This window comes from Arachis duranensis, chromosome 9 (genome assembly GCF_000817695.3).
Source record: "Arachis duranensis cultivar V14167 chromosome 9, aradu.V14167.gnm2.J7QH, whole genome shotgun sequence".
Classification (NCBI taxonomy): Eukaryota; Viridiplantae; Streptophyta; class Magnoliopsida; order Fabales; family Fabaceae; genus Arachis; species Arachis duranensis.
Genome location: NC_029780.3, coordinates 54,440,345 through 54,450,820, shown reverse-complemented (window position 1 = coordinate 54,450,820; position 10,476 = coordinate 54,440,345). Strand labels below are relative to the sequence as shown.

The 10,476-nt window shown below is 41.1% G+C and overlaps 1 non-coding gene across 1 annotated transcript; it reads right to left on the bottom strand.

Annotated features, from left to right (window-relative positions):
- Positions 1–867: 867 nt before the first annotated feature.
- LOC127742039 (small nucleolar RNA R71) lies at positions 868–975 on the bottom strand. Its single transcript, XR_008003226.1, has one exon. It is a non-coding gene; the product is annotated as a small nucleolar RNA R71 (small nucleolar RNA).
- Between the last annotated feature and the right edge of the window lie 9,501 nt (positions 976–10,476).

Genomic DNA, 10,476 nt, shown 5'->3' with positions numbered 1-10,476 from the left:
TTCTTATCTTTTTCAAAACCATCTAACTACTTTCCTCTCTCTAATTTTCGAAAATCACCTCCCTCTTTTTCAAAATTTTTTTTAATTAACTAATTGTTTCAAATTTTGATTTTAATTTTATTTCTTCTTTTAATTTTCGAAAATCACTAACCATTTTTCAAAAATAATTTTCGAAATTCTCTCCCTCTCATCTCTTTCTATTTATTTTATTTATTTACTAACACTTCTCTTCATCTTAAAATTCGAACCCTCTCTTCTGTTCTGTGTTCGAATCTCTTCTCTATTCTATTCTTTTCTTCTTCTACTAACATAAATGAATCTCTATACTATGACATAGAGGATTCATCTTCCTTTTCTATTCTCTTCTTTTTCATATGAGTAGGAGCAAGGACAAGGACATTCTTGTTGAAGCAGATCCTAAACCTGAAAGGACTCGGAAGAAGAAGCTAAGAGAAGCTAAAGCACAACAATTCAGAGAAAACATTACAGAGAATCTCGAAAAAGAAAGAGGCATGGCCGAACCCAATAACAATGGTGGAGGCGCAAGGAGGATGCTTGGTGATTATACTACACGTACTTCCAATTTTTATGGAAGAAGCATCTCAATCCCTGCCATTGGAGCAAACAATTTTCATGGACTTCTATCAGAAGATCCTTATCAGTTTTTTAACTGAGTTCTTGTAGATCTGTGAGACTATTAAGACTAATGGAGTAGATCCTGAAGTCTACAGGCTCATGTTTTTCCCTTTTGCTGTAAGAGACAGAGCTAGAACATGGTTGGACTCACAACCTAAAGATAGCCTGGACTCTTGGGATAAGCTGGTCACGGCCTTCTTGGCTAAGTTCTTTCCTCCTCAAAAGCTGAGCAAGCTTAGAGTGGATGTTCAGACCTTTAAACAAAAAAATGGTGAATCCCTCTATGAAGCTTGGAAAAGATACAAGCAGATGACCAAAAAATGTCCTTCTGACATGCTTTCAGAGTGGACCATTTTGGATATATTCTATTATGGTCTATCTGAGTTCTCTAAGATGTCACTGGACTATTCTACAGGTGGATCCATTCACCTAAAGAAAATGCCTGCAGAAGCTCAAGAACTCATTTACATGGTTGCAAATAACCAATTCATGTACACTTCTGAGAGGAATCCTGTGAGTAATGGGACGCCTCAGAGGAAGGGAGTTCTTGAAATTGATGCTCTGAATGCCATATTGGCTTAGAACAAAATATTGACTCAGCAAGTCAACATGATTTCTCAGAGTCTGAATGGGTGACAAAATTCATCCAACAGTACTAAAGAGGCATCTTCTGAGGAAGAAACTTATGATCCTGAGATTCCTGCAATGGCAGAGGTGAATTACATGGGTGAACCCTATGGAAACACCTATAATCCCTCATGGAGAAATCATCCAAATTTCTCATGGAAGGATCAACAAAAGCCTCAACAAGGCTTTAATAATGGTGGAAGAAATAGGCTTAGCAATAGCAAGCCTTTTTCATCATTTTTTCAGCAACAGACAGAGAATCCTGAGCAAAGCTCCTCTAGCTTAGCAAACATAGTCTCTGATATATCCAAGGCTACTTTAAGTTTCATGAATGAAACAAGGTCCTCCATTAGAAACTTGGAGGCACAAGTGGGTCAGCTGAATAAGAAAATCAATGAAACTCCTCCTAGTACTCTCCCAAGAAATACAGAAGAGAATCCAAAAAGAGAGTGCAAGGCCATTGATATAATTAAAATGGCCGAATACAAGGATGAGGGGAAGGATGTAAATCCCAATGAGGAAGATCTCATGGGATGTCTCCCAGACAGAAAGGAGTTCTCTATTGATGACCTAAAGGAATCTAAGGCTCATATAGAGACCATAGAGATTCCATTAAACCTTATTCTGTCATTCATGAGCTTTGAGAACTATTCTTCCTCTGAAGAGGATAAAAATGTAACTGAAGAGCAAGTTGCTCAATATCTAGGAGCCATCATGAAGCTGAATGCCAAGTTGTTTGGTAATGAGACTTGGGAAGATGAACCTCCCTTGCTCATTAGTGAACTAAATACATGGGTTCAGCAAACTTTACCTCAAAAGAAACAAGATCCTAGTAAATTTTTAATACCCTGTACCATAGGCACCATGATCTTTGAGAAGGCTCTGTGTGTCCTGGGGTCGGGTATAAACCTTATGCCACTCTCTGTAATGGAGAAGCCAAGGATCTTTGAGGTGCAAGCTGCAAGAATCTCATTAGAGATGGCAGACAAATCATTAAAACAAGCTTATGGATTAGTAGAGGACGTGTTGGTAAAGGTTAAAGGCCATTACATCCCTATTGATTTCATAATCTTAGATACTGGGAAGGATGAGGATGAATCCATCATTCTTGGAAGACCTTTCCTAGCCACAGCAAAAGCTGTGATTGATGTTAACAGGGGAGAACTAGTCCTTCAATTGAATGGGGACTACCTTGTGTTTAAAGCTCAATGTTATCCTTCTGTAAACATGGAAAAGAGGCACGATAAGCTTCTCTCAATACAGAGTCAAACAAAGCCCCCACAATCAAACTCTAAGTTTGGTGTTGGGAGACCACAACCAAACTCTAAGTTTGGTGTTGAACCCCCACATTCAAACTCTACGTTTGGTGTTGGGAGGTCCCAACAATGCTTTGAACATCTGTGAAGCTCCATGAGAGCTCACTGTCAAGCTATTGACATTAAAGAAGCGCTTATTGGGAGGCAACCCAATTTTTATTTATCTATATTTCTATTGTTCTTTTATATTTTATTAGGTTTATGATCATGTGGAGTCACAGAACAATTGCAAACATTAAAAACAAAATAAAAAATAGCAGAAGAAAAAGCACACCCTGGAGGAAGAGTTTACTGGCGTTTAAACGCCAGTGAGGAGCATCTGGCTGGCGTTTAACGCCAGAACAGATCATGAAGCTGGCGTTGAACGCCAGAAATAAGCAACAATCTGGCCTTTAAACACCAGGATTGCACCCTGAGGAAAGCTGGCGTTAAACGCCAAAAACAAGCACCAAGCTGGCGTTTAACGCCAGAAACAAGCATAGAGCTGGCGTTTAAAGCCAGAAACAAGCATCAATCTGGCGTTAAACGCCAGGATTGCATATAGAAGGCATTTTACATGCCTAATTGGTGCAGGGATGATAAATCCTTGACACCTCAGGATCTGTGACCCCACAGGATCACCTCAGGATCTGTGGACCCCACAAGATCCGCACCTACCTTCTCCATATCTCTCACACCTTTTCATAATACTCTTCTCCAAAAATCATTCACCAATCACCTCAATCACTCTTCCCCATCACCTCTTCACCACTTACATCCATCCACTCTTCCCCATAAACCCCACCAACTTTCAAATTCAAAATCTCTTTTCCACCCAAACCCACCCTAAATGGCTGAACCCACACCTCTCTCCTTCTCCTCCATATCTTCTTCTTCTTCTTCTTCTATTCTTTCTTCTTTTACTCGAGGGCGAGCAACATTCTAAGTTTGGTATGGTAAAAGCATAGCTTTTTGTTTTTCCATAACCATTTATAGCACCTAAGGCCGGAGAAACCTCTAGAAAGAGGAAAGGGAAAACAAAAGCTTCCACCATCGAGTCATGGGAGATGGAGATATTCATCTCAAGGGTCCACAGCTCAGTAGTAGAGCATTTGACTGCACATCAAGAGAGCCCACTCACGGACCTCAACAAGAGCATGAGGAATTCCCTCATCAAGAAATCTCTGGGATACCTCAGGGGATACATTTTCCTCCACACAATTATTGGGAGCAACTAAGGATAAGAGCACCAAAATCACTAGGGATCAAGCAACAGAGGCAAGGAAGAGACATAGAGGAGCTCAAGAGCACCTTTGGTTCTTCAAGATGAAGACGCTACCCTCACTAAGGTGGACTCATTTCTTAACTTCCTTGTTCTTATCTCTCTTTTTTTTCTGTTTTTGAACTTCATGTTTGTCTATGTTTGTGTCTTTACTACATGATCATTAGTGTCTAGTGTCCATGTCTTAAGACTATGAATAATTCCATGAATCATTCACCTTTTTTAAATGAAAAATGTTTCTAATACAAAAGAATAAGAAGTACATGAGTTTCAAATTCATCCTTGAAATTAGTCTAATTATATTGATGTAGTGACAATACTTTTTGTTTTCTGAATGAATGCTTGAACAGTGCATATTTTTTATCTTGTTGTTTATGAATGTTAAAATTGTTGTCTCTTGAAAGAATTATGAAAAAGAAAAATTCTATTGATGATCTGAAAAATAAAAAAAAATTAATTCTTGAAGCAAGAAAAAGTAGTGAAGAACAAAGCTTGCGAAAAAAAGTGAAAAAAATATAAAAGAAAAAAAAGCAAGTAGAAAAAGCCAATAGCCCTTAAAACCAAAAGGCAGGGGTAAAAAGGATCCAAGACTTTGAGCATCAATGGATAGCAGGGCCCAAGGAAATAAAATTCAGGCCTAAGCGACTAAATCAAGCTGTCCCTAACCATGTGCTTGTGGCATGCAGGCCCAAGTGAGTAGCTTGAGACTGAGTGTTTAAAGTCATGATCCAAAGCAAAAAGAGTGTGCTTAAGAGCTCTGGACACCTCTAACTAGGGACTTTAGCAAAGCTGAGTCACATCTGATAAGGTTCACCCAGTCATGTGTCTGTGGCATGTATGTATCCGGTGGTAATACTGGAAAACAAAGTGCTTAAGGCCACGGCCAAGACTTATAAAAGTAGCTGTGTTCAAGAATCAACATACTTAACTAGGAGAATCAATAACACTATCTGAACTCTGAGTTCCTATAGATGCCAATCATTCTGAACTTCAAAGAAAAAAGTGAGATGCCAAAACTGTTCAGAAGCAAAAAGCTACAAGTCCCGCTGATCTAATTAGAACTAATATTCATTGATATTTTGGGATTTATAGTATATTCTCTTCTTTTTATCCTATTTGATTTTCAGTTGCTTGGGGACAAGCAACAATTTAAGCTTGGTGTTGTGATGAGCGGATAATTTATACGCCTTTTGGCATTGTTTTTAGGTAGTTTTTAGTAGGATCTAGCTACTTTTAGGGATGTTTTCATTAGTTTTTATGCAAAATTCATATTTCTGGACTTTACTATGAGTTTGTGTGTTTTTCTGTGATTTCAGGTATTTTCTGGCTGAAATTGAGGGACCTGAGCAAAAATCTGATTCAGAGGCTGAAAAAGGACTGAAGATGCTATTCAATTCTGACCTCCCTGCACTCGAAATGAATTTTCCAGCAATATATAATAGTCCATACTTTATTCGAGTTTAGACGATGCAAACTGGCGTTCAACGCCAGTTCCATGCTGCATTCTGGAGTAAAATGCCAGAAACACGTCACAAACCAGAGTTAAACGCCAAAAACATGTTACAACTTGGCGTTTAACTCCAAGAGAAGCCTCTGCACGTGTAAATCTCAGGGCTCAGCCCAAGCACACACCAAGTGGGCCCCGAAAGTAGATTTCTGCACTTAGAATTATTTTTGTAAACCCTAGTAGCTAGTCTAGTATAAATAGAACTTTTTACTATTGTATTAGAGGTCTTGGTTATTCCGGTTCCCTCTTTGGGGCCGAAGCCAATGAACACTATTATCACTTATGTATTTTCAATGGTGGAGTTTCTACACACCATAGATTAAGGTGTGGAGCTTTGCTGTTCCTCGAGTATTAATGCAATTACTATTGTTTTTCTATTCAATTCAGCTTATTCTTATTCTAAGATATTCGCTGCACTTCAACATGATGAATGTGATGATCCGTGACACTCGTCATCATTCTCACCTATGAACACATACCTGACAACCACCTTCGTTCTACCTTAGATCGAGCGCGTATCTCTAGGATTCCCTAATCAGAATCTTCGTGGTATAAGCTAGAATCCATTGGCAGCATTCTTGAGAATCCGGAAAGTCTAAACCTTGTCTGTGGTATTCCGAGTAGGATTCAAGGATTGAATGACTGTGATGAGTTTCAAACTCGCGAGTGTTGGGCGTAGTGACAGATGCAAAAGAATTACTGGATTCAATTCCGACATGATCGAGAACCGACAGATGATTAGCCGTGCTGTGACAGAGCATTTGGACCATTTTCACTGTGAGGATGGAAAGTAGCCATTGACAACGGTGACGCCCTACATACAGCTTACCACGGAAAGGAGTAAGAATGATTGGAGGAAGGCAGTAGGAAAGCAGATATTCAGAAGGGACAAAGCATCTCCATACACTTATCTAAAATTCCCACCAATGATCTACATAAGTATCTCTATCTTTATTTTATGCTTTATTTATCATTATATTCGAAAACCATTATAACCATTAGAATCCGCCTGACTGAGATTTACAAGATGACCATAGCTTGCTTCATACCAACAATCTCCGTGGGATCGACCCTTACTCACGTAAGGTATTACTTGGACGACCCAGTGCACTTGCTGGTGAGTTGTGCGAAGTTGTGACAAAGTGTGATTCACGTTTGAGAGCTCCAAGTCTTTGGCACCATTGTTGATGATCACAATTTCGTGCACTAGTGGTTAATGACAAGTCATCTTGGACTAGTTTTACAAGCTTTTTTCATTCATTTTTACTTAGTTTTCATGTATTTCTTAGGCAATAAGTAAGTGTTTGAATGAGAATTTCATGCTTGTCTTGAGTTAATCAAACATTATTAATTTTATTCATTAGCATGAGATTTATGGAAGATTCATTTGATTATTATGAATGATGCAAAATCTTATGATTTTTGCAAGGCTTTGATTGCATGTGTTTGATTGATGATAGATGAAAAGATGCAAGGAAGAAGCAAAGAAAGAAGTAGGGGAGAAGAACGCTACGTTCTCCTTCACCATAACCATTGGCGCTACGCTCTATTTCAAAGAGCGCTACGTTCTTCGGCGACGCGTACGCATATGAGACATGATGACCAGAATTCACTACCCATTCAAAAATTAGTGAATTAGTTCTTTTAGCAAGCGCACCAAAATTATCGCCAAGTAATAACCCACTAGGAGTGGGATCGTATCCACAGAGATTGGCAAATTCAAGATGTAAAGACAGGCTCTAAGGTGCAAAAATGGAAATTGCAAAATGTAAAGTACTGAATCATAAATGACTTGAATGTAAATGGGACTGGGGATTTGCTGAATGTAAAATTAAGCAGTAAAGAAATGGATAGATAAGAATGGGGAAGTTCATTGAGATTGGAAGATGTTGTTTCTTTGGATTAAATCTAGCTTATATCCTCTTCAATCATGCAACTCATTGATCTCTTCGCAATCATGATTGATTGAGCCCCAATTCCTTGGTGACTCAATCTCTCAGATCTTGATCAATAGCCAATTCCTTGGTCTAATTGCTCATGAAGGGAGATATGCTTGGTCCCTGATTATACCACACACCCTTATAGGTCCAGGTAGAGGGAGGATTATATGTCACGTATCCAAACACCAAAACCCAGATTCTACTCAAGTGTGAGAAGGGATTTCAAGCATGGTTTCATGTTTCCTTTCCCAAGGTTCCCATGAAACCCAATTGCATTCAATCTCTTTCCCAAGATAATTGAACACTAAGAATTAAGAACGAAATTCCTTCTAGCAAATCAAAGAGAAGATGAAGAGAAGAAGAATTTCACTATTATCAATCCATCAAGTACAACAGAGCTCCCTCTCTCAATGAGAGGGAAGTTAGCTACTCATAGCTCAAAAAGTACTCAAAACTGAAGTGTAAAAGTGGATCTAAAACTAACTGCTTAACCCCTTCTTCAATACTCTTTTGGGGTATTTATACTACTTCAAGTAAAATAAAAGAATTACAAAAGTGAAAAGGGAAAATTACATTTTGAAGGAAAAAGAAAACTCAATAAGCGTGACTTCCCAGCTGGCGTGTGGCTGGCGCTCTGCTGGCGTGTCATGTGCCCTTTATTACTAGCTTGGCGTGCCACGCCCAATCCTTCAAGTGGCACGCCTAGCTCTCTATCAACATTGGCGTGCCATGCCTTCGAACTCAAGTGGCACGCCATAGTGGAATTCTTGTGTTGGCGTGCCACGCCTTCAAACTGTGCAACGCCTTCGAGCTCAAGTGGCACGCCCTTTGCTTTTTTAACTTTCCTTTGCCTCTAGAAACTTGAACTAGCGTGGCACGCCTAGGGTTTGGCGTGCCACGCCCTTGCTGTGTGCTTGGCTAAGCTCCTCTGGAAAGTTGCACTAGTGTGGCACGCCCAGAGTCTGGCGTGCCACGCTCCTTTGTGAGTGAGTAGTTCCTCTGTTTGGCGTGGCACGCCATGAACTCAAGTGGCATGCCCCAATGCTTCTTTGCCCTCTGAATGACTTGGCGTGTCACGCCTGGTTGCTCAAGTGGCACGCCTAAGTGAAGAATAGTGAGTGGCGTGCCACGCCTTCAATACCAAGTGGCACGCCCCATGTAATTGGCCTCTTTCATCCTCTCTGGAAACTTGTACCAGCGTGCCACGCCTGAAGGTTGGCGTGCCACGCCCATGATCTTGTCTTGTTCCAGCAGTTGGCGTGCCACGCCTCGGCCTTCAAGTGGCACGCCATAGTGACATGCTCGGGTTGGTGTGCCACACCTTCGACACCAAGTGGCACGCCCAGTCCTTGCTTTTGTTATCTTTGTGCATTGGTGTGCCACGCCTGGTTGCTCAAGTGGCACGCCTAAGTGAGGTTGAGAGGCTGCCATGCCATGCCTTCGACTTCAAGTGGCACGCCCAGTCTTCAATTGCCTTCAGCCCCTTCTCTGGATCATTGTACCAGCGTGCCACGCCATGCTGCTCAAGTGGCACGCCCATGCATTTGTGCACTCTTCAAGCTTGGCGTGCCACACCTGGGTTCTCAAGTGGCACGCCCAAGTGACTTCTTGGAGCTGGCGTGCCACGCCTTTGACACCAAGTGGCACGCCATAGTGGATGTTCTTCTTGAGATGGTGAGTTGGCGTGCCACGCCCCTTTACTCAAGTGGCACGCCCATAGTAGTTGATGGGTCAGGCGTGCCACGCCCAACCTGGCGTGCCATGCCCCTTTTGTATCCTCCATTTTGCTCTCTGAAATTTTGTACTAGCGTGCCATGCCCAGTCCCTGGCGTGCCATGCCAGTGCATTATTGTGGCGTTTGCTCCCAAGTGGCACGCCAGTTTCACACGCCCAGCTTCTTGTTTGTCTTCTTCCCATTTTTGATGCCCTTTTTCACCAGAAATTCAGCACAACTCCTCTCAAAGTAGTATACCATAGTATTCATCAAATAATGCATGAATTTTACTGATCAAATGAGATTTATGCTCTTTTATGGTCTTCTTTATGCAAGAAAAAAGGGTAGATGACACAAGTTATCAAGACGCTTGCACATGGAACAAGCAATTTCAAAGATCCACGCGTACGCGCGCATGACGCATACGTGTGGGTGTGATCTACGCTCTCAAGCTAAGAGTGCTACGCTCTTCATCAACGAGTGCCTGCGACAACTTTAAAAATTGGGATTCAAAGTTTGCTATCAACGCGTACGCGTCACTCTGACATTTGTGTTGGGTCGCGCAAATGCGTGTATAAGGCTGCAGCGTGAAAGTGATGTTTTTGAGTTCACGCGTATGCATGAGTGACCCGTACGTGTGTGTGACGCGTACGCGTGGGAGAGCACTCTTTGCGCGAACTGATGAGCGGATAATTTATACGCTTTTTGGCATTGTTTTTAGTATACTTTTAGTATGTTTTAGTTATTTTTTATTATATTTTTATTAGTTTTTATTTAGAATTCACTTTTCTGAACTTTACTATGAGTTTGTATGTTTTTCTGTGATTTCAGGTATTTTCTGGCTGAAATTGAGGGACCTGAGCAAATCTGATTCAGAGGCTGAAAAGGGCTGAAGATGCTGTTGGATTCTGACCTCCCTGCACTCAAAGTGGATTTTGTGGAGCTACAGAAGTCCAATTGGCGCGCTCTCAATTGTGTTGAAAGTAGACATCCAGGGCTTTCCAGAAATATATAATAGTCTATACTTTGCCCGAGTTTTAATGGCCCAAACAGGCGTTCCAAGTCAGCTTCAGAATTCCCGGCGTTAAACGCCGGAACTGGCACAAAAATGGGAGTTAAACGCCCAAACTGGCACAAAAGCTGGCGTTTAACTCAAAGAAAAGTCTCTACACATGGAAGCTTCAATGCTCAGCCCAAGCACACACCAAGTGGGCCCGAAAGTGGATTTTTATGTCATTTACTCATTTCTGTAAACACTAGGCTACTAGTTCTTTATAAATAGGACCTTTTACTATTGTATTTGGGGCGGGGATCTTTCAATCTTTGGATCATCTTTTGATCATGTTTTTATGATTGAACCATCTTTGGGAGGCTAGCCATTCGGCCATGCCTAGACCTTGTTCTTATGTATTTTCAATGGTAGAGTTTCTACACACCATAGATTAAGGTGTGGAGCTCTGCTGTACCTCGAGTAT